Source organism: Siphateles boraxobius, unplaced genomic scaffold (genome assembly GCF_051911475.1).
Source record: "Siphateles boraxobius isolate OS27281-9 unplaced genomic scaffold, OSU_SipBor_1 15, whole genome shotgun sequence".
Taxonomy (NCBI): domain Eukaryota; kingdom Metazoa; phylum Chordata; class Actinopteri; order Cypriniformes; family Leuciscidae; genus Siphateles; species Siphateles boraxobius.
The window spans coordinates 608,349-634,362 of NW_027508755.1; the positions used below are offsets into that span (position 1 = coordinate 608,349).

Below are 26,014 nucleotides of genomic sequence, written 5' to 3' on the forward strand. Positions count from 1 at the left end.
GGTCACTTTGTAGTGAGAATAGTCATCATGAGAGTCCAACTCCATAGATACCATCTGAAGTATAATATCTGATTATGTCATTAAATATTAGTTATTCATTTTCCATGACAAAGCTTCTATAAAACATTCTCCAGAGCTGTGATACTCCGATTTTATGAAGTCATTATACAGAAAATATTTGTCAGGATCATATAGACTCACTCAGACATCAAGAATCAGCGTATGAATCACAACAATGGTGACAATGAAAAAAAAACTTTTTTGGTTGTCACCATTGTTGAGATTCATATGTTGATACTTGATGTCTCTATACAACTAAAAAAAAATGACAAAACTTTTTTGTGTAGTATATATATATATATATATATATATATATATATATATATATATATATATATATATATTAAATGCATATTGCTATAATACTGATACCACAATATTCTAAGGGTCATGTTAAAAAATATGACATTAATTAAATACTTTGTATAAAGCTAAATTCCACGTACATACTCTGTAATCTAAGCTATCATATACAGAGATTTGACTGTCATATCAGTGAATCAGATCATCATATGATGACTATAACATCATCAATTAATGATCAAGATAATCTGATATTTTTTCCAACATTTATGACAAACGTGTATCAAATACACAGTTAAAGCAGCCAGAGAAAAGCATAAGTTAAAATTCAAGGGTCATGAGCCCAACTAAAGCAGACACTGATCCCAATCATGGTGACATACAATTTATTTGAAAGTTTTTTACACTTTATTTAAATTAGCATATTTTACTTTAATTTTATGGTTTTTGTTTGGCAGCCGCAGCTGCCAGTCATTTGACCCTTTTTTTACGATTTTTTTACAATGAAGGTATTTGATCATAATAATGCAGGAAATACCTGTGAAACAACAGTGTTTTTTCGGTTTATTTAAATTAGCATATTTTACTTTAATTTTATGGTTTTTGTTTGGCAGCCGCAGCTGCCAGTCATTTGACCATTTTTTTTTACGATTTTTTTTACAATGAAGGTATATTATTGTGATTATTCAGGAAATACCTGTAAAATAACAGTGTTTTTCAGTTTATTTAATTTAGGATGTTTTACAGTTTTTTGGGGAGCTGACAGTCATTTGACCATTTTATCATTTAACTGTTTTGTTACTGTTAAATTACAGATTATATTTGTAATTTTACATACATATTTATGTAATTTAAGAAAACAGAAAAAATACTGTATGAAAAATACAATCAATTTTCTGTATAAAAAAATGTGAATTACTGTAATTTGTCATTAATGTCACAATACCTAAAATAACAGCTGGATTTTTATTTTACAGATATTATTTGTAATTTTACAGTGTTTTGAGTACAATTTAAAATTAAAGAAAATGATCGTCAAAAAATCACAGTTATTTTCTGTAAAATTAGGATTTTTTTTACAGTGTATCAACAGCCAGATAATTGTCCATATTGCCATACTGTCCATATAACTCAACATGTTTTGGCTGCAGGGTCTTGAACTTTATATTCATATTCATAATACTATGCTATTATTAGCTATTTCATCAGTCTCCATATTTGCCTGCACTGTAAAAAAAAATCCTAATTTTACAGAAAATAACTGTGATTTTTTGACGATCATTTTCTTTAATTTTAAATTATACTCAAAACACTGTAAAATTACAAATAATATCTGTAAAATAAAAATGCAGCTGTTATTTTAGGTATTGTGACATTAATGACAAATTACAGTAATTCACATTTTTTATACAGAAAATTGATTGGATTTTTCATACAGTATTCTTTCTGTTTTCTTAAATTACATAAAAATGTATGTAAAATTACAAATATAATCTGTAATTTAACAGAAACAAAACAGTTAAATGATAAAATGGTCAAATGACTGTCAGCTCCCCAAAAAACTGTAAAACATCCTAAATCAAAAAAACTGAAAAACACTGTTATTTTACAGGTATTTCCTGAATAATCACGATCAAATGCCTTCATTGTAAAAAAAATAGTAAAAAAAAGGGTCAAATGACTGGCAGCTGCGGCTGCCAAACAAAAACCATAAAATTAAAGTAAAATATGCTAATTTAAATAAACCGAAAAAACACTGTTGTTTTACAGGTATTTCCTGCATTATTATGATCAAATACCTTCATTGTAAAAAAAAAATCGTAAAAAAAGGGTCAAATGACTGGCAGCTGTGGCTGCCAAACAAAAACCATAAAAATAAAGTAAAATATGCTAATTTAAATAAAGTGTAAAAAACTTTAAAATAAATTTGATGTCACCATGATTGGGATCAGTGTCTGCTTTAGTTGGGCTCATGACCCTTGAGTTTTTAGCTGTTGTTTTTCTCTGGCTGCTTTAACTGTGTATTTGATACACATTTGTCATAACAATAAATGCTGGAGAAAATATCAGATGATCTTGATCATTATTTGAAGATGTTATAGTCATCATATGATGATCTGATTCACTGATGTGTCATTCAAATCTCTGAATGTAATAGCTTAGATTAAAGAGTATGTAGGTGGAATTAAGCTTTATTCAAAGTCTTTAATTATTAACTGAATTGTGGTATCAGCATTATAAAAATCTGCATTTAAAAAATCTATATATATATATTACACAAAAAAAGTTTTGAACTGGTCAATTTTTGTAGTTGTATAGAGACATCACAAATCAACATATGAATCTCAACAATGGTGACAACCAAAAAATGTTTTTTTCATTGTCACCATTGTTGTGATGCATGCGCTGATTCTTGATGTCTGAGTGAGTCTATATGATCCTGTCAAAACATTTTCTGTATAATGACTTCATAAAATCTGAGTATCACAGCACTGCAGGATCTTAAATAACAGTTTTGTCATGTAAAATTAATATTTAATGCCATAATCAGATAATATACTTCAGATGGTATCAATGAAGCAGGTCACGATGATGACTATTACCACTACAAAGTGACTAACATCATCTGATCAGAGTTTCTCTTGGACCCTTACCATAACAAATCTGCATCAGAGACAAACAGTTAAAGCAGCCAGAGAAACATTAAAGTTAAACACTGAAAGTTCAAGAGCCCAACTAAAGCAAACACTGATCTCCATCATGGTGACATCAAACTTTATTCTTTTCAATAAAACTTCAACTTCTAAACCTCTGTTAATTCTCAATAAAAATGTTAGTATGAAAGAAATAAAGTCTGGATTGTAATAAGTGAAGATGCTGCAATCCTGAGAGATCTGGTAGTGTTTAATGTTCTGTTGGGGTTTAAAGTGTTTCTGTATGGTGTGTTTCGTGTGTCACCATTGTGTTGAAGAGTAGAGCCTGAGCTTCAGTTCAGGATGAGCAGAGAAAGACAGATGAAATGCAGCATGTTTCTTTACTTAACTGACAGTAACTGTGTAGTTGCTGATGCAGTGACGTATATATTCAAAGCAAATCATGCATGTAATTAACTGCATGTTTTTCAGTAAATAAATCAGAAAATAAATGTGAAATAACTGTTTTAACTGTGTGTTTCAACTGTGTGTTTTTGTTAAAAAAGATTAATGAAGATTTCTGTAAAAGTATTTTGCACTTATTTAAATTAGGATATTTTACATTAATTTTATGGTTTTTGTATGGCAGACGTTGCTGACAGTCATTTGACTGTTTTTTTATAGGATTTTTTTACAATGAAGTTGTTTGATCATAATAATTCAGGAAATAGCTGTAAAATAACAGCGTTTTTCTGTAAAAAATTTAAGGAAATTTTCTGTAAACGTTTTTTGCATTTCATTTAAATTACGATCTTTTACTTTATTTTTACGGTTTTTGTTTGGCAGCCGTAGCTGCCAGTCATTGACCGTTTGTTTACGTTTTTTTTTTACAGTGTGGAGAACATACTTCTGGCCAAAGAGCCATCAATGGGTAACTTATTATTTGTTCTCATAGACTTCTTTTGATGTTTCATAAACCATATGAAAAACCATATGAAACCATAGAAATCCCAGATGGCGCCGCGGATGGCTGCCTCGGTGTGGAGCTCTCCAGCTATTGTGTTGTTTTTGTTCGTTTGTTCTGCGTTTAGTCATTCTGTTTCATGTTGTATTTGTATTGTATTTGTATATGTCCACTGGAAGCCTCAGTACCAAAACAAATTCCTTGTGTGTGCAAGCACACTTGGCAATAAAGCTCTTTCTGATATTTTGTTTTTAAAATAAAAGGTTAAAAAATTCTGAAATATGACCAATTGAACAAATATCTGACGAAAGAGTCCTTGTTCTTGAACTTAGGATAGATTCTCGTAGACTCCTGATGTTTCATCAGCCACAAAATTTTCCAAAGTTGACCTTTTGAACATACTTCTGGCCAGGGTCCTCGATCATTAACTTTCTGCACATTCTCACAGACTCCTTCTTATGATTAATCAACCGTACAGTAGGCCATATTTGACCAAGAGAACCTATTTCTGGCCAAAGAGCCATCAATGGGTAACTCACCATTTGTTCTCGTGGACTTCTTTTGATTTTTCATCAACCATATAATATCTGATGAAAGAGTCCTCGATCTTGAACTTTCTGTACATTCTCAAAGACTTCTCAAGGACTCTTTGGCCAGAAGTATGTTCAAAAGGTAAAATGTGGAATAACATATGCTTGATGTAACATCAGCAGGAGACTATGAGGATGTGTAGAAAGTTAAAGTTCCAGGACTCTTTGGCAACAAATATGTTCAATGGGTCAAATATGGACTAATATATGGTTGATGTAACATTAAAACTATGAGAATATTACCCTTTGGCCAGAAATATGTTCTCTACATCAAATATGGACTACTCTGTGGATGATGAATCATCAGAAGAGAACAAATTGTAAGTTACCCATTGATGGCTCTTTGGTCAGAAATATGTTCAATTGGTCAAACATGGATTAATGTATTGTTGAGGAGAATAAACGTACAAGGAGAATAAACGTATGTATAGATTATTAAAGTTCAATGAATCTACCCAGAAATATGTTCCATTGGTCTGTATGGCTGATGAATCATCAGAAGAAGTCTTTGAGAATGTACAACAAGGAGAACATAAGAAAGAGATTATTAAAAAGGATCAATAAAAAGTTAAAGTTGCAGGATAATTTGCTAAAAACATGTTCAAAGGGCAAAAAAATGCACTATTGTGCACTATTGCCTATTTATGAATGAAAGTCATGCATTTATTTGTCATTTAAACTGATGCAAACAGGGAAAGAGAGTAGAAAAGACATCCTGTTGCCCCCTTTAGTGGACAGCGTTAAGTATTACGGGCTTCATTGCTCAGATTTCGCAAATCAATGGGATTTTTTGGGAAAGTAAATCTGAAAAGATGAGCAGTCTGAAGGTCTGAGACGAGTTTGGTGAAGCATTAAAGTTCTAGGCGGAGACAATTTCTCATAATAATAATAAATAAATACTAATAATGTTTTATATGATGGCTTTCTCAAGCCAACATAATAGGCTAAAGAAGACTCAGAGAAACATCGACCAATTCAGTATATAATAAAATTGTATTCGTTTTATAATAAAACTAATAACATTTTGTCGTGCTCTTAAACCGACATGATTTTAATTAATCCCAAACCCTGCTAATTTCATCAATATTAATGTACGTTCACTGATTCTAGCTTCTCTCTTTTCTGTCTCTTTCTTTTCATGGTAACTGAGTAGGCTACACATGTTTACATTCATAAATATAAACTTTATTTCTATTCAATTTTCAAAATCATGTATGTGTCACACGTCTACCTGCCTTTTGATAAATAAAAGACGAGAAATGTTACGGACATATTATTATCATGGTACAGTTCAGCCAATTATTGATTTTTATTTCAACTTCCCTTTTATCCAAAGAGACGGAACTATTTGCACTGTATTTCTTAATGGGAAATACATCATGCTAAAATAATCTGTCCTATAGCCTACTGGTTCACATTAAAGGGGTCGCTTGCAAGTCGCAGCAGCACGAATTGCGTGACCAGCAACATATTTTTGCTTCAAATATTGTGCGTAGTTAACAGTGAGTGGTGGTTTCGGACATTATTTTAGTGCATTTGTCAGTACCACACTCGTACTGACTCTTATTCTGCCTGAAGGAGGAGCGGTTTGACCAATCAGATGAAAGGGCCGTGTCAGCGCCGCCCACGTGTGAGAAATGAAATATCGAACCCATAAACTGATCAGTAAACCACAAACGAAAAATGAAAAATGGAGCCGACGGACCTACACGGACCATTGACAGGGGATCTCTGGATAATCCGTAATTCGTTTGTAATTATAAAACGAAAATACCGTTTTTCTGTTTTTTATTTCAAAAATAAAAACCAAATAACCGTTTTTGGGGTCAGGGGATCTCTGGATAATCCGTAATTCGTTTGCAATTACAAAACGAAAATACCGTTTTTCTGTTTTTTGTTTCAAAACGAAAAACCAAATAACCGTTTTTGGTGTAGGAATCAAAAAACGAAAAACCAATTAAAAACGGCCCGTTTTTCGTTTTTGGCGATCATTTTATCGTTATTCCTTTTTGAACAAAGAATGAAGAGTGTCTTTGAACTTCAGTCAATTTGTTTTTCGTTTATAAACCAAAAACGGAAGTCACGTGGTATATTCCTTTTTTGGAAGCGAAAGTAACTGGTAACACTTTCAAAATAAAAGTAGGCTAACTATAGTTAGCGAGGTGATTGTAGACTAAAACTGAACTAATATAACGTTTTTTAGTAAAACTAAAGTAGCACTGGGTGTGAAAAAAACACTTTAGTTAACTGAAATAAAAATTTAAAATAATAAAATAATAACTCTGGCTGTTAGGGAGAATTAAACATTTGTAAGACCATTGGTGACCTGCAACTTCAGATTAAGACAAGTGAACTCATTTTATATGTAGCTTAGGATAGCAGGTAGCCTATTTATTTATAAGTTTCTATTATTTAATTCACATTTTAGTTTTGTAACATATTTATAGCCCTTCTTGCTATGTGGAAGCTCAACCAGCAGAGGTCACTCTACCCCCTTCTGTGCACCGACTCTTTCTGTGGGACAACAGGCAACAAGCGTTTGACCTTTTGACTTGTGTTTATATCAAGAGAAGAGAAGGCAAGCACTGCTACCAACAGAAGCTAATCACTGAGTTTGAAGGGTGTGCAGAACTTCACCTGCCTTCCAGCTCCTCTTTCTATGGCACTATGGCTGCTAAAAACTCTCAGCTTCCACCATCTACTGTTACCCCTTCTGTGTCAAAACAAAACTCTTCCAAAACAAATCTATAAAGTTGTATACTTTTTCTTTTTCTTTTGCATTTTTCTCCAGTGTAATATAGCCTACTTATTATGTTAGTTAAGTAGATGAAATATTTGTTATGCAGCTTGTAGTTCTGGTTAGTTATGTAGACCTATTGTGTGTAGGTCTACATACCTACACACAATAGGTATGTAGTGTTGTTTCCCCCTGTGGTTCAGTGGCGAAACCTACAGCCATTGCACGGGAGACCTGTGTTTGATCCCAGCTCTCGCAGCAGATAAAATTTAGTCTCGCCGCGGCCAGACTTGCACTGATACTTTTCGCTCGTTCAGTTCCAAGAAAATGTGACTGTTCCAGTGTATTTCGCAGTAAACAAGCCGTACCATGGCCCGCTTGCCTGCACACAAATGCCGTTTCCACGGCGACCTAGAAAAATCATATAAGCAATGTATTGTCTGGTATTCCGGCCACAGCCGATGGTGTTATGAGTGTAATAAAAATGCCCACAGCCCAGTGTTCATTTCTACACACAAACACAGCCCGCCACAGTGCAGGGCTCGCACATATGAAATCGACTCATGTCAATTGTGCATTAAATGTAGTGAATGTGCCCACAACCCAGTGCCCACAAACACTACACACTGCATGTGCCACGTTTTCTGTAAAACAAAACCAACACACATACAGTCAGCTAAGACCCACGGTGTTTAAGTCTCGCCGCGGCCAGACTCCACCGAAACCTCTCGCTCGTTCAGTTCCAAACAATGTGACTGTTCCAGTGTATTTCGCAGTAAACAAGCCGGTACCACAGCCCGCTTGCCTGCACATTAACGCCATTTTTACGGCGACCCAGATAAATCCAATAAAGAGTGTATTTTCTGGTGTCCCGGCCGTACCCGTGCCTTGGTTTGAGTATGACTTTTGAGTCATTAGGCCCAAACTCCATACAGGACGCGCTTACTGAAAGCGCTTGTAAGTCCCCCACGCGCTTCATTGAAGCAAGAGCCACAAGAAATACCGTTTTGAAAGACAGGTGCTTCATGTCTGACAAATGGATTGGCTCGAATGGGGCACCTTTCAGGGCTTCCAGAACCGTAGAAAGGTCCCACATAGGGACTGAGGGAGGTCTGGAAGGATTCAGCCTCCGAGCTCCCCTGAGGAATCGCACGACGAGGTCGTTTTCCCCCAGTGACTGGCCAGACGTCGGTTTTGCAAACGCCGTTATGGCCGCCACGTATACTTTGAGCGTGGACGGGGTTCTACCCTTATCCAGCAGCTCCTGAAGGAAGGAGAGCACTTCCGTAACCCCGCAGTCTACGGGTGAAAAGCCCTGAGCTTGACACCAGGAGGAGAACACTGACCATTTCGAGGAGTAGAGCCGTCTAGTAGACGGGGCCCTAGACTGCGTGATCGTGTTTAACACTCCCTCCGGGAGGTTAGCGGGTACCCGTTGATGGCCCACACATGTAGGGACCATAACTCCGGGCGAGGATTCCAAATCGAGCCCTTTGCCTGAGAGAGGAGGTCTCTCCTCACCGGTATCGGCCACGGGGCACCGAACGTAACCTCGGTTCTCTCTAGAGAGGGAACGAGTACTGCGTATCTTGCCGTGCATACAACAGCGCTGGTTCGCTTCAGCGATGAAAACCAGTTTGTATCAGCCTGTCGAGCGTATTTATAGGCCAAGGCCACGCCTATTCTGGCGGGACGCGACGAAATGGGCGCGAAGCATCCCCATTGGATGTCACGTCACGCAGGGCCTCTCTCGATAGGCTTGCTGCTGTTGCCGTAGGGCAGCCAATAGGCGTGCGAGCCGTCTTGCCTATGTCTGCACGCTGCCGCACAGCGTTTTACATTAATCAAAATTAAAGGATAATTTTTGGCTTCAATATCTCGTGGAAAAGAGGTTTTCCCCATAGCGTAAGATATTACGCAGTACTCGTTCCCTCTCTAGAGAGAACCGAGGTTACGTTAGTAACCGAGTACGTTTTGTGTTTTCTGTATGAGGACAGCACAGTGATCACATTGTTCTTCTATTATTATGAATCTTGCAGATGCCATGAGGAACCCCACGACGACCTCATGCTGCCGCAGTGTTATTGGATGCCAACGCTGCATTCAACAATGGCTAGTTAATGAGTCCAGCTGCCCGATATTGTAGGGACGGCAGTAAGGGACACAATTCGGGATTAAGTTTTGAAATTACAATTACACTGGAGAAAAATGCAAAGGAAAATAAAAAGTATACAACTTTATAGATTTGTTTTGGAAGAGTTTTGTTTTGACACAGAAGGGGTAACAGTAGATGGTGGAAGCTGAGAGTTTTTAGCAGCCATAGTGCCATAGAAAGAGGAGCTGGAAGGCAGGTGAAGTTCTGCACACCCTTCAAACTCAGTGATTAGCTTCTGTTGGTAGCAGTGCTTGCCTTCTCTTTGATATAAACACAAGTCAAAAGGTCAAACCCTTGTTGCCTGTTGTCGCCACAGAAAGAGTTGGTGCACAGAAGGGTGACCTCTGCTGGTTGAGCTTCCACATAGCAAGAAGGGCTATAAATATGTTACAAAACTAAAATGTGAATTAAATAATAGTAACTTATAAATAAAAAGGCTACCTGCTATCCTAAGATACATATAAAATGAGTTCACTTGTCTTAATCTGAAGTTACAGGTCACCAATGGTCTTACAAATGTTTAATTCTCCCTAACAGCCAGAGTTATTATTTTATTAGTTATAATTTTTATTTCAGTTAACTAAAGTGTTGTTGTTTTTTCACACCCAGTGCTACTTTAGTTGTACTAAAAAACGTTATATTAGTTCAGTTTTAGTCTACAATCACCTCGCTAACTCTAGTTACTTATTTTGAAAGTGTTACCGGTTACTTTCGCTTCCAAAAAAGGAATAGACCACGTGACTTCCGTTTTTGGTTTATAAACGAAGAAACGAATTGACTGAAGTTCCAAGACTCTCTTCATTCTTTGTTCAAAAAGGAATAACGATAAAATGATCGCCAAAAACGTAAAACGGGCCGTTTTTAATTGTTTTTTCGTTTTTTGATTATGACACCAAAAACGGTTATTTGGTTTTTCGTTTTGAAACAAAAAACAGAAAAAAGGTATTTTCGTTTTATAATTACAAACGAATTACGGATTATCCAGAGATCCCCTGACCTTGAATATTCGATTTCCACGTGTGGGCGGGCATGAAACGCCCCTTTCCGCTGATTGGTCAACCAAAATTGCCGCATTCAGTTCTTCCACATTTCCGTGCAGAATAACAGTCCTCTGCTGCTGGACGGATTCTTGGACACAAATCGCGCTGGCCAGGGACTAGAAAGGGGTTTCTTCTCTACGTGCCAGAGAAATAAATATTAATGTACCCATCAGCCTACTTCTTTGGCACACCACTGGTTTTATTTAGTACATTGTAGCCCAGATAGCACAAGTCTATTTGATGTGATGTTTACATCTGGAAGACGTATTTTTAAGAGTGTTTGCTCATCTGCAATACGTCTGTCAGATGTCAAATAGAGGTTTAGAAGATGTCAGTTTAACATGCATTCTAAATCATTACATCTTAAAGACATCTTCTAAAAGTCTATTTGACATCTGACAGGAAACGTCCTATAGACGTATTGCAGATGAGCAAACACTCTTAAAAATACGTCTTCCAGATGTAAATATCACATCAAATAGACTTGTGCTGCGGAGCGCATCAGTATCGAGTGTAGCCTAATTGTAAATATGCAGCAGTCATAAGTTTTATTTTAGACAGCACGCTGAGTTTTGAAAAAGGGATGAAGCCGAAATCAAATTAATTAATGCTATTGCAAAATAAAAATTGAATTTGTCGATTAAATTTACGAATTTTTCATAAAAGATGACAAATATATTTTAAAAGCATTAGAATACCTAATTGCCCTTATAAAGGTAAAAAAAAAATATTATAGGCTTTTAGCTATGAAAGCTATACAATCAAACAACAACAAAAAAACTAATAGAATAACAACCAAAATGTAATTTATATCTTTTCATATATATCATATTTCAGCTTCATCCCCTGTCCAAAACTCAGTGCGCAGTCTAAAATAATAGTTATGACTGCTGCATATTTACACTTGCATATTGGTCTGCGCTTCGCTACAATGTAACTGCATCTGCGCGCTGTCCAGTGGGTCACCCAGCTTTGAAGTAGGCTAATGATGGGTCATGTGGGTGCAGATGCGAGATAATCTACATAATTAGCTGAAATAATCAACTAATACTTCTCTAGTGTAGGTTGTCGAATCCATGCCTATAGAGAAGAAAACCCTTTCTGGGCCCTGCCCAGCGCGATTTGTGTCAAAGAATTAGTCCGGTTGTTGGATGAGAGAGAGTTTATTTGTAATCAACACTTTAAGAATCCGTCCAGCAGCGGCGGTCTGTTATTCTGCACGGAAATGTGGAAGAACTGAAAGCGGCACGGGTTGATCTTTGGTTGACAAATCAGCGGAAAGGGGCGTTTCATGCCCGCCCACACGTGGAAATCGAATATTCAAGCCATTTATCCATTTACTATCCATGAACATACAAATATAAAATCAAACCGAATTCTCGTTTTTTTATTTTTTTAAAAAAAAAGAAAAATGAATAAATGAGCCGTTTTCTCATTTTTCTACTTTCAATATTAAATCGAAAAACGAATGAACGTTTTCGGGCGAATAAACGTACACGGACATTGTGCATTTAGGAATAACATAAAAGTCATGTGAACATTGTTATATAGCAATTCGGTCCGTGTATATTTTGGTTATTTCATTTCCTGTTTGGAATGGAATAACGAGAAATGAAATCCAGCTCGTTTATTCGTTTTTTTTGTTTAGTTTAAAAAACGAAAAATTAGATTTTGGCTCGATTTTTCATTTTTCATTTGTGGTTTACAAATCGGTTTATGGGTTCGATATTTCATTCACACACGTGGGCGGCGCTGAAACGCCCCTTTCATCTGATTGGTCAAAACGCTCCGCCTTCATTGCGAGCTTCTCTTTCTGTCAGGCAGAATAAGAGTCAGCACAAGTGCGGCACTGACAAATGCACTTTAATAAAATAATGTCTGAAACCACCACTCACTGTTAACTACGCACAATATTTGAAGCAGAAATATGTTGCTGGTCACGTAATGCGACTTGCAAGCGACCCCATTAATATGAGCCACAGACAGCTGAGATTATTTTAGCATGTATTTTCCATTGGTAAATACCGTGCAAATAGTTCCGTCTCTTTGGATCAAAGGGAAGAGGCAATAAAAATCAATAATAGGCTGAACTGTACCATAATATATCAGTAACATTTACCACTCTCGTAGCCTATTTTATTTACATCAAAAGGCAAAAATTGAATAGAAATAAAGATTATATTTATGAATGTAAGCATGTGTAGCCTACTCACATGAAAAGAAAGAGACAGAAAGAGAGAAGCAAGAATCAGTGAAGGTACATTAATACTGAAATTAGCAGGGTTTGGGATTGATTAAAATCATGTCGATTGACGGCATACATTTAAAATGTTATTAGTTTTTATTATAAAACGAAGTAAAAAAAAATTACATACAGAATTGGTCGATGTTTCTCTGAGTTTTCTTTATTATGTTGGCTTGAGAAAGCCATATATTTAAACATTACTATTATCATGAGAAATTGACTACGCCTAGGACTGTAATGCTTCCCCAAACTCAGCTCAGACCTTCAGACTGGTCTGACTCGCTTATATCTTTTCAAACTGGTCAGACTTACTTTCCGAGAAAAAAAAATCCCACTGACTTGCGTTATCTGAGCAAAGGCCGTAATACTTAACGCTGTCCACTAGAGGGGGCGACATGATAATACGTTTTTTCTACTCTCTTTCCCTGTTTGCATCAGTTTAAATGACAAATAAAAGTATGAATTCCATTCATAAATAGGCCATATCTGTGTATGAGAACAATCTTTACACTTCAAGCTACAACTAATTAAAACTTGTACCCTACTTCAAAGTTTGCCACTCTCTAGTTTCTTTTAAGATATTGTTAATAACACTGTTTTTTGCATTTATTGTTTGTCCATCCGGAACTATTATTTGTCATGTGCTCTATATTTTAAAATGTACTAGCTGTTGATAAATCACACTCAATTAATGTAACAAGCTAATGTCACAGCAAATGTCCTGCAAAGTTTTGCTAGGCTAGTTAAACACACCTGAACCAGCTAAGCAAGGTCTTCAGAATATCTAGAAATGTTCAGGAAAGTGTGTTGGAACTGGTTGGAGCTGAACTCTGCAGAACATGATGCTCCAGTGTCAGGATTGGGTGTTAAATCTATAAATGAATGTGCTGGGTGTTTGCATGCAGATTTGTAGGGAAGTCAGTACAATGGAAAATGGAATCTGCAAAAACTTTATTCTGTTCTCACAACAACACATGCAAACAAAACTGCAATGTTTTTAAACTTTTGATTATGTCTTTATCACACACCCTGCTTGAACCTTACTAACTGAACAAATATTAGCCTACTGCAGGAAGTGGAGAAAAAAATGAAAACTAGACAAACTAGACAAGTTTTTTAGACAAAACTTTTAGTGACTTCAAGCACATTGGATAGGCCTGCAACCTCTGTGATGACAATATCTTCAGATCTGCATTTAGGGCACTGCCTTGAGTTCTCCATCCATTGGTTAATGCAGACCTTGCACCCCACCACACTCCTGCAGCACGAGGTGAACACAGGTTCTTCAATGATAGCTTGAAAAATAAAAAAAAGTCAACATTAACTGCAGCTGGTGCCAAATAATAACCATGATTATGTTTTGGAAAACAGTAAGTCAAATCACATTAATTATAGCTAAATCATGGCTAAAAATTATACAACCTTTGGCAGTTAGTTCAAAAACCCGGTCTATAGGGGCCACACACTTGCAACTGATATCAGTGAATAGATTGAACGTGATTTCAGCCGAGCAATAGCCATACTACTGTTTTAGCACCAGATTTGTTCAGATTTGTCCAGATTGGTTAGGACATTTCAAGATGCAGTTTTGTGTGTGTGTGTGTGTGTGTACCTCTGCAGATTAAACACATGAATGTTTCCTTTAAAATTGTTGCTAGGTTTGCCCTTTGTGCTGCTCCCTGTGTAATGGAAACAATCTCCTGAATCTGTCTGGATACATTTTCCAAACCATGCGAGGCCTCCAACAACTCCTCGATTTGCGATTTGAGGTTCTGAAGGACAGATTTTTCAGCATCTCTGCGACTATTAAAAAAAGGTTAACATATAAATAATTTTCACTTATCCCTCCTTACTTGTTTTTTATTTTTTTGTTAAAAAAAGGCTAATTTGTCATTTGCAGGAAATGTATTATATTGCACTGCAATACCTCAGACTCCTACTGTGCTGCCACTGTCTAAACGCAGCACTTTCCACCGCATGGACTTTTCTGGAGTTTGGCCTCCAATAAGATGATCCTAAAACAACAACAAAGACAGATATCCAGTAAACAGTACAGAAAAATAAAACTTTAAAAAAAAAACTATAAAAAAAGAAAAAGTCTGAAACTGAATCTGAAAAAAAATATCAAAGGCTAAAAACTTGGTCTTTATAAACATGGCATTTGCTACTGAAAATATCTGTCTGCATGAGTTTCTCAGAATTACAAATGAGATGCTAAAGTTTTAAATCATGCTTTTTCATTTTCCCCTCAGTGTTTTTGTTACATGTTAGAAAGGATAACAAAGATGGGTTCTCATTGTCTAGTACATTTTTGAGATACAGTTTATCAGTAAATTAAGTGTAAATTTTGCCCCTTTATTATTTCTTCAAGTTTCAGATTTTATCTTCAATTCATTTATTTGTTTTTTGAAAATAAGGAAAAATATTCTTTGTGCAAAACTCCATATTAACAAACACAGGATTTTATTTACCAGTTGTGCCCTCTGAGTCCAAGATTTCATTTCCTTGGGTGTTGGTAAGGACGTAAGATTCATCATTGCCCAGAGCCAACTTTTGCTTCAGATTCTGTAAACCGCACCACCACTACTGGACTAGAGACCATGCGTCCATCTTGTATTTCAGAGATGTGTATGGATCTATAAAATAAACATTTCTGTATTATACAAAAAATGCAACTTAAATCGAATTTGAGTAGGAATAATAACGTTAAAATGTTTATATTTTTATGACTTCACATATTGACATTATAAAGCAGTAAGATTTTAAGGGGTTACCTTTGAAATGATCTTGGAGTACTAGCTCTAGGTGGCTGTGTGAAGCTGCCACAGGTGAACTTGAAGGCCTTTGAGAAAATGAGAAACTACGCTGACTCAAAGCTGTTACTTGTCCTTGAAGTTCACCGCCATGAACCTCATAATGCCCTCTGTCGGTTAGGTCCAAGCTGCAAAAATCTCCATTTCCATAGGAAAAAGAGCGACATTTGCAGAGTCTGTTAAATACAGACTGTCTGTACCAACCTGAAACACAAAAAAGTGATAACTGAAATACACCTTTTATGTCTAGTCTTTATTTCCTAGACTGTTTTTCAAAATTGTTTATGTTGAATAACCACAATTCTAATAACTTAATAAATGGTAGCTTAACACGGTGATTTGTCACACATCACACCCTGATTTTCAATAAAATGCAAAAAATGACCACTGAAGTACAGACAATGTATCTATTAAACTATCTTTAATAAAATAAAATAAAATAACTAAAATAAATACAGAGACCCACACGTCATGCACAAAAAAAAAAACTCAGCACTTTTCTTTACAACCACTTATGATTATGCATGTGGAAATTTGGCCTTTGATTTAATATTTAATGTTTTTACATTTTTCTTCATGATTCATGGTCTTTAATGTTTTTCACTTTTGTTCAAGGTAATGAAGCAAAAAAAATTCGATAAAGGAAGAATATATTAAAAATATGGTGTTTGGGGTAAAAGGCACCCCATCAGGGCGAAAGGCACAATAATGAACATGATAATAAACAGCCATTCGTCTTTTCCTTTTGTTGACATGTTAGATTAAAATAGATCCATTTGGAATTTGGGTTTTTAATTTTGAATTCACCATATTTAGAATGAAACCATCATATTTAAAAATGTGATATGAATATTAACCATATATAATAAAATATATTTATTTGTTTCTACTGTGAATCTATATTAAATTACTATGGGATCTTTTTCAATGCTTTCAGAATCTTTACTTTTAAAATTATAATATTTTAATGACAGTTTATTTGTTTATTACAGGTTATTACAACAAAAATGAATTATTTTATTTATCAAACTAAACCGAAAATAGTACAAACTTAGCTCAAGTGATTGTTTTGAACAAGTAGAAACTTAGACATTATTAAAAACATTATTCTATCTGAAGTATTTGTCAATACGTGTCTTTTGCCCCATGCCGTGTGTCTGTGGAAAATGTGTATATTGTACACCGTAAATACGTAGACTTTAGAGTCGAAATGTTTCGAGTTTAATCTCGAAATGTTTCGACTTTAATCTCTAGCTTTTCGCAACGTAAATGAATAAAGTCGAAACATTTATTTATTTAAATAAATAAAACGACTTTGTTCTCGTAATTTTAGATTTATTTATTTATGTTTACGTTGCGGTTCAGGGCCAATTAGATAAATTATGCAACAATAATTGTGTGGGTTTGTTAGTAAGTATGGATGTCTGAGTTGGTATGTGTGTTATAAAAAAAAATGTGGATGTGTGATTGTAATAGTTGAGAGAGAAAAAGTCAACTGCAAATAACCAGTGGAGTTTTGCTGGCATCTAATGGGGAAAATGTGTTACTGCGCCCAAACAAAATCTTATGGAAAGCTAATTTTTTGAGATATCAACCTCTAATTTGGTACACAACTTGTTTAGTTGTATGGGTTGATTTTCTAGCCGTTTTAGCACACGAGTTCATCATGTTTCATAAAATATGCATTTTATATAAAATAATGTTCATAAATCATTTTCATTAACTTAAACCTATATAACTTTTTTTTTTGTTGGGGGGGGGGGGGGTTACTTTTTTACAATTATTTATTTATTTTTATTATTATTTATTTACTTCAGCAACAATCTTCCAAGGGTCTTCTTTAAAATGAGACCAAACTTATTTATTTTTTTGTTTTCATAATTTTTCGATGTCGACGATAAGTGAAACACTGGCCGCCAGTCGAAGTTGGGGGTGGATGGGGGATGGGTTCCTTAAAGGAACATGATTCCTTGGTAGTTGCAACTAATAGGGGTAGATTGTTAAATGTTAACACTTTTTGCCAAAATATTGAACAATTCAAACCAGTTAATCTGTACAGCAGTACAAATAATAATAATAACATTCACTTAGTAAGTGTGTAACACACACATTTACTCTTCTTCAGTTATTAATTGTGGTGTCATATGCAGTTATAACCTCCATCAGTGCATTGACACATGTGATTTGACAGCATCTGATACATTAATCTACTGTGGGTTCAGTTGATGCGTTTCAACTGTCCCTCTGATCACTCCACACATTTAAACAAAATTAATTTTGAGCAAATATTAAATAACAATTAAAGTTCAGTTTTAGTGATAAAATGTCTGCAAGCAATTCAATAATGAATGGAGGTGGTGACATGAAATTTTTACCTTTATTTGATATCATCAGATTAGAGAACCACGTCCTTTAAAATGTCTACAATCAAAGAGCATGTTACTGTTTCAAATGTCCCTCTGTTCTACCCAAAAGAAATATCACTCTCTATATATAAAATGTGAATGTATATACCATCTTCACACTTTTTAGCCCCCCCCCCCCCCCCCCCCCCCAACAAAATGTCAACAAAATGCTTAGGTTTCCTTTAACATATCAAATTAATCACTGGAGGTGCAACAATACACTTAGCAGATGGGCCAAATAGGTTATAGTTACAATTAGGAACTTAGACTTCTTACAATGTCAATTAGCTTTCTAATGGCATGTTTGAAATGGTCAGGCTGAAAATTAACAGCACTTTCAAATAACAAACAAATGTTTGGATAGTGCAAGGAAAATTCCCTCTGAGCTGCTTCCTGGTCTTCGAGATGTAAAAAAGGATTCCTGCCAAAGGATGACTCCCGTGTCAATGAAGAACCAACTTCTCTGTCATAACAGTTTGCGGCATCCACTGCATCAGGCAAAACATCAGGAGAGACTTTCTTCGGGCATCCACCATGGGCCAGATGATCAGGAACTCCATTCCCTACAAGGAAATTGAGATTTTAGGGCTTCAGGTCGAGCCTACATTTCCTATTATGAAGTAGCACAGCAGACAAAAATCCTGTCAACAAATGATCAATTAAGGTGAAGAGGCTGGGTTTAACGAAAAAGCAACTGCTTCAGAATTACCTGGAATACTGTGTGCATTCCAGGAATGCACAACTCGTTCAAGTCCAATTTGAGCCACTTGACACGTCAGAGTAGACACACAGTATTGTGTGAGGTTATCCTGCATATCAATCTCCTCCTGGTCTACTAACTGGATGAGTGCCCCTTTCAGCGGATAGTTTACTCTGTTGTTGACTTCTGGCCATATTCTTTCAATAATGTGATTCTGTTTTATAAATGAAAAGAAAAACAAGACAGCTAAGTTTGTTGATACAAACTATGAAAGTTTTATAGCAAAGACAGACAGTCATTAAGAGAGATAGACATCAAAAGTTTCTAGGGGGTTCAGTATGGTATGGAGCATGTCAGTTTCTACAGAGATGTAATCTGGTTAGTTAGTGCATAAGTTTGCAGAATTGTATAGTTTCAAAGACTTCAAAGATGCATAAAAATATTCATACACCTCTTGGGGTGTTCAATACTGTTCCTGGCAGGTCGCTTTCCTGTAAATTTCCCACTCACCCTCTAACAAACCTTCCTGGAAACTTTTGTGAAGGAGAACCAATCATTCATGTTTCTCATAATTTATGCATTATAATGATTTCCTGATTTCAAATTGTAAAAATGTAAGCGCCTTAATGGAGAACTCCGGCCAATTTTAACATTGAGCTCATTTTTTTGTACATTTGGAGTGCTGTCAGTACAGACAAAAACGACAAAAATCGATGTTGCCTACACCATGTTATCCTCTTTTTAAAATTTGCACCCTGTTGACTTAAATGGGGCAAGTTCTAAACCTGCTTTTAGCCTCTTAACATCCTTGATGTGTCATTACAAGTGCACAGCCATGTGAGTGGTGTTATTAAGAGTGAACACGGTCAATCTGACTGCAGTAGATGTGAAAGATATGAATAAAAGTTCCAATGTTACCAATGATCGCGCGTGCAATCGACTACTGTGGACTTAATCATTAAGTCCACTTAATCATCGACTACTTCCTTAAAACAGGAAGTAAATACAGGTATGCGAGCTGGCTGAATTAACATCAATTTTATTCATATTTTCACATCTACTACAGTCAGATTCACCGTGTTCTGAATAAAATCACTGTCATGGCTGTGCACTTGTAATGACACATCAAGGATGTTAAGAGGCTAAAAGCAGGTTTAATACTTGCCCCATTTTAGTCAACAGGGTGCACATTTTAAAAAGAGGATAACACAGTGTAGGCAACACCGATTTTTGTCGTTGTTCTCTGTACTGACAGCACTCCAAATGTACACTCCAATGACATATAGCATTCTCATTCTGCTAAAATAACTTGAATAAAGTTTAGTTCATTTTGCCTAACCTACAGGGTCAGTAAAGTATCCTAATCTTCATATCAGCTTCCAGTGATCCTGAAGTATCACTGTATTTGATGGTACCATGATGGTAGTTAAACAAACTCAGGGTTACGGGATTAGTTTTGAGTTGACAAAACCAAACAATCCAACCAGGCTTTGTTGGTGCCATTACGCTGTTCATCAACTTTCTCTTTCAAGACATGCTTTGATCCTGAGTTTAGGAGTGACATCAGTGCAAACTACTATGGCAATGAACACTGCTAAAAGCCAAACCACTTTCATGATGCCTAAAACCCAGGGTTGGCAAACTAAAGTGAAACATATATGGCTAGCCAACTAAACCGGCTTCATGGTATAGGCTCCTGTATTGTAGTACACAACAATACTAAGTGCAGTTAACAAAATAAAACATTTTAATAGATTATGTTAAAAGGACACTGTAGTTTATGTTGCCCTACAATGTTTATGAATTAAGACTCACGTTTGTTGACGGTGTTTGGCAATATGGCTGCTTCTCTCTGTTGTTTCTAAGGTGTGCAAGTTTCTCTTGCATAAAAAGTGTTAAATAAAACTCCTTCCCATGATCCACCCTGACCTGGTCCCACATTCCATATTCGATCACTGCACTTCTGCAAGAAACAAGAAGTACATCTTATGGCTAAAAGCACTGAAGGTAAAAAATGCTGTTTAGCCAGTCAAGTTATTGTCTCTCAGCTCGACAGTATAATGTTTTTTTGCTTAACACAAATGTATTCATAGCAGTGTTCTAAAATGAGGGAAAGTCCTCACTATTAAAAAAAAAGGTAAATTCATGTTCCAGTTATACCCAATGTTGACATTTTCCAGGTTACATAAACATTACATAAACTATTAAGAACACCTCCAATACAATTTTATTTTTACATTAAAATATATGCTATTACTGTTATATTAATCAAAACCATATATAAATCTCAAGAATTGATGCTCGAAAATTAAAGGTGGAATTTATCGAATGGATTATTTTCACATACACATTTTTTTCTTTGCCTCCTCTGAGAAAACACACACATGGTGAATTAGTTAATGCTTGTTGAAACAACCAATTCATTTTTGGAATCTTTCTCCTCAAGTTGAAGCCAAGTTCACTATTGCACCCAAAAACATGTAGCCACATGTAGTGGTTCATACTCATGGCGGTTAGTGTTATGATTAGGATTATTCACACATTTCTCATAGCTGTATGGAATTAATTTGGAACTACACAACTAAAGTAACCCCCCCCAAACACAAAAAAAAACAAGATCAAAAATGTGAAGTTACCTGTAAATATTTTGATATATTGTCAGGTTGTTTTTCACTGGCATAGTGCAATGTGCGACAATCTTTCTGGAGTATCCATCCACAGGTGCCACGTGGGTCACCCCAAACATTACCATCTTCTCATTTTTGTCCATATGTAATTTGTGACCCATGTATTCTGCAGTGTATGGTATTGGATTAAAGTTCCTAGATCCCTGTATAAAAAAAAGGGGGAGTAATAAATGTTTAGATTATTTAGATTGTTTTAACATAATAGCAAAACACTGGGAAAAACAACACTACCTACTAAATAGTTTTTATAGTTAAATATTTTTTTTTACTAATTATTAATTAATTTCTATTACAGAAATCTACATGACATCGCATTGTTACTGTAGCCTGGAGACCTCCAAGTGTGCAGAGTTTATAACTCCAGTGGGTAAAGACTTTCAAGTTAGGAATGTACTTTCTATTTAAGGAGCAGTAGTCCCACACATTTAAAGCTGACCCTCTATATCTAGCTGGCTTGGCCAGGGGAGCGTTTCCCATACAATGATGCAACTCGCTTCTTAACTACCATAGTATAATTCATCATTGAAGAAATCAACTACTAGATAGTCATGATTGTTTCCCGAAATCATATTGACGCAAATTGGTGTGAGATCAAATTAGTCCCCAGATGCCATGTTTGTAATTTATTGCAATAATTCTCATTTTCTCAGTTATTTTGATTCATTTCCAGATTCAATAGCTTGTTCTTACAAAGTAGAGTACGTGCTAGTCCAAGACTAAAATGCATGTTTGAGCTGAAATTGCATTGATATATCTTCAAATGTCAGTGCCATTTTGTCTCAAGAGGCACACAGTAATGTTTTTTTGGGCAGGTTTATAAAAGCTACTTAAATGTCCTAATTGAACTACGGCCTAATCCTGGCTTAAACAAAGCCATGTCTGTGAATCCAGTCCTTAAAAGAAATAACATTTGTATATTTTTGATCAAATAAAAGACATAGATTGTACTGAATGTTATCTTATTTGGCTCAAGATAAGGATTTGAGCCAATGTCATGCAAACAAGAAACTCTTAACCTAATTTGTTTCAGTATGAGCAACTATATTCTGGTTTTAAATTCAATTTCCTTGAAAAGAGACTATTTTCTGTATCTGTGCAAGACTTAAAGTACCACATGCGTACTCTGATGTGTGATACACTTAAAGTGTAAACTAGTGTGTTTATCATAATGTCAATAAATCAAACAAATGCCAGTTTACAACTTCCAGAAGCACAATTAACTGTTTTTGCAGCTAAATAATAACTGGAGACTGCTGACTCCAGTGAAAGATATTAAAAAGTGAATAATTTCCATGGGTCTCATATTGGCATCCAGTTTGAATCAAGTCTCTTCTGAATTGGCTATGACGTCACGTGATCACAAAAAACTAGGGTCCTAGAAATGTGGTCCTGAAACTGCAGCCTGGTATTGCAGTAATACAGTAATTGAAGTGAACAACTTTTAACCTTTATAACACGAACATAGTTTAATTAAAGACAAACACTTCCAAAATTTAACAACATAATCCATAATTTCTTTAATTTCTACATGATATCGAGCCATGTGATAGGGCTGATTGTTCGCAGCATACATCCCACGCGGACTTCGGATGCTTTGATACCTTTTGAAGCCAGGTATCCCTTCATCATTTTTCTGCCATATGTTGGCCCAGTCTGTTGTGGGGGGGAAAAAAACTTCCAAACTGAGTAGCCTACACGAGATCATTTTAACCATAAAACAGAGTTTTGACACTTTTTATTTAAATATTATGTTTTATAATATACAAATACGCATAACACTTTACATTTAATTGCTATGTAAGTGTGAACTGACCTACCTCGATAACTGCTTTTGCAACTTCCACCTCAAGCTGGGAATCTTGCAGACGCTCTCTCTGTATGCCATGTTCAGCACAAAATCGACGTATGCTCACCTTTGAAGCACCCTTTGACACTCCACATTCAAATTTTAAAAAATTTGATATGTACTCATCCGAGCATTCCCTTATTATCATGCTTTCTATCGTGTTTTTATAGGGAAATAATGTAGACTCCATACAGACTAGACAGTAAAAGTTAGATACAGACAGGCTGCAGAAGACCGCCAAACTGAAGAGCAGACTAATGAATATTCATATTCTTCTAATGCTTTTTCTAACTGTACGGTGCGTGTAGCGCGCCTCCCCCCGACAACGCCAAAAATTGCGTTTAGGACAAAAATATGATTCAACAACACAAACTCTGTTTTTAGGCTACTCTGTAAATTTATTTTCCTTTCAAGTGCTATAGCCTACAAATTAGCCTGCTTTTTGCCATGGCTTGTCATACTGCCCAGAATGAACAATATTTCGGTAGTTTTTGTGAAGACGAGCAGTTCCAGTTTAGGCTTAAAGGTTTCAGTTCTGTTTTAGGCTATTGTAGTTTGTTGCATTGTTGCATGTACCTAAATTTATATAGACCATCTATCTATCTATCTATCTATCTATCTATCTATCTATCTATCTATCTATCTATCTATCTATCTATCTATCTATCTATCTATCTATCTATCTATCTATCTCATGATCTATCTATCTTCACGTTAATGCGTCTCTATAGCATGCATTGTGTATTATCGTGTAATTTATACGCGAAAATTAGTTTTTACGTGCATTTGATACGCAGTTCATTTGCGTGTAATGCACGCACCCCACACTAATACCCAAACGGTGCGGGATGCATTTCATTATGTTTAAACTTGATTTTTTAAATAGATAATTTCTTGAATTTTCTAAAAAACGACATTTAGGCTACTTGTATCTTTAAAGTTTTTAGGAGGAAAAAGCTCAGTATAATAAAATAAGCAAAAAAGACTTCACATATTAAAAGAAATATAACACAAAACACAAGGTTAGATGCCAAATACACCCTCCGACTTTTTGCCCCTTTATTAAACATTTAAAATATTCACAAATTAATATAGGAAATAAAAATAGATTTTTACTGGTTTTCTAAGGCCAATGTAGAACCTGGGAATAATATTTTTCCCGCAGTGCTGAATGAGAAGAGCCGTTTCTGGAACAGAGATATGATTTCTAGGCTAATGATAATAAAAGTGTCTGAAAAAATAACGAGCCATTTTAATTGTTCGTTAAAAGTAAACATTTCAAGCTTTATATGTAGGCTATATTTAGTTTCAGTTAATTTATGAGATGCGCTCCAGTTCACGGAGATCATGAAAGCACGCCTAGCTGATTGTTTTATTGTATATTTCAAAAGCACAACGTTTTCTTGTGAGTTTGGACAAATAAAAGTAGTTGCGAATGCTGTATTATTCTTTTCTGTATGACCAGAAAGAGTATTTTAAGTTGTTTCCACTGTTGATAGTAAAATGCAAGTGTTCGCGCCCGCGCCTCCGTGCCATGCGCGCTCCACACACACTTGGATATGCGCCAAAATCTTGTGTTTATTTGTGATAATCTTAGCCCTGTATTATTATTGTCTAACCTGTATTATATGACTGACATTTGACGAATTGCTTTGTTCCTTTTTTGGATAAAAGCGCCTTCTAAATATGTAAAACCTAAATGTAGGCTACTAATAATTATATTATATTATTTGCGTTTATAACTATATGAGTTCAATGAAGACAGTAATATGTTAATCATAAAATAATTTATGAATGTTTTATTTTTATATAACCTAACCTTGTGTTTGTGTTATATTTCTTTTTTATATGTGAAGTTTTTTTTTTTGTTGCTTATTATATGAGCTTTTTCTTCCTAAAAAAATGGACTTTAAAGATACAAGTAGCCTAAATGTCATTTTTTAGAAAATTCAAGAAATTATCCATTAAAAAAAATTAAGTTTAAACATAATAAAATGCATCCCGCATAAACAGGAGGCCTGGTTGGCACAGACTGGGGGTTTACAAACCCGTGGGAACGGATTGCAAAAGCGTGGGCACGGTTTATGAATTTGTGGGTATGATTGCAAAAACTGAAGGCACGGTTTACAAATCTGAGAGCGCGGATTAGGAACTCATGGGTAGGCTACGGTTTATTAATCCGTGAGCACGATTTGTTGAACCGAGGGAACAGTTTGAGAATTCGTGAGTAGCCTACAGTTTATAAACTGAGCGAACGGATTGCAAAACCGTCGCCACGGATTGTTTTTTTTCCAACAGGTGACTTCCCGGGCTCCGTACTCACGCACCCCACCACACCACTAAACCTGCCCTAACCAACCCATGCGTATCCTATGCACGTAAAAACTAATTTTCGCGTATAAATTGCACTATAAAAACACGGCGTGTCTGTCTGTCTGTCTGTCTGTCTGACTGACTGCTCTCGCTATATGAAAAACCTGAATGCAAACATTTATGCACAAATATCTTAAATAACAGTTTTTTAAAAAGGTGGTCTGTTATATTTCACAAAGGAAGCGCGCCGTTTGTGCGGTCGTTCGCGTTATATGAGAAGGACATTCTGAATATTAGCCTACTGTAAAATTAGCTGTCTTAAAAATGCGGATTGATCATTGCAGTTATTCCAGACGCCTCCCGGTGCTCGTATTAGAATTGTGTAATCACAGATTATGAACAGATGTTTTACACAACAAGGATTGGGTTGTTGGGTTTTCATGTTTTATGGGAACTTAATGATTTTTATACTGTACAGTACGATCCCCTAACTCCAATGCAACAGTTATGGGTAGGTCATCTA

The 26,014-nt window shown here is 35.6% G+C and overlaps 1 pseudogene across 1 annotated transcript; it reads right to left on the minus strand.

The window, feature by feature from the left end:
* Window positions 1-18,126: 18,126 nt before the first annotated feature.
* On the minus strand, window positions 18,127-23,684 carry LOC143738557 (uncharacterized; annotated as a pseudogene). Its single transcript, XR_013203903.1, has 6 exons — window positions 23,150-23,684; window positions 22,861-22,985; window positions 21,282-21,475; window positions 20,461-20,608; window positions 18,655-18,859; window positions 18,127-18,508 (listed from the first exon to the last, which is right to left on the minus strand). The product of XR_013203903.1 is annotated as an uncharacterized LOC143738557 (transcript).
* Between the last annotated feature and the right edge of the window lie 2,330 nt (window positions 23,685-26,014).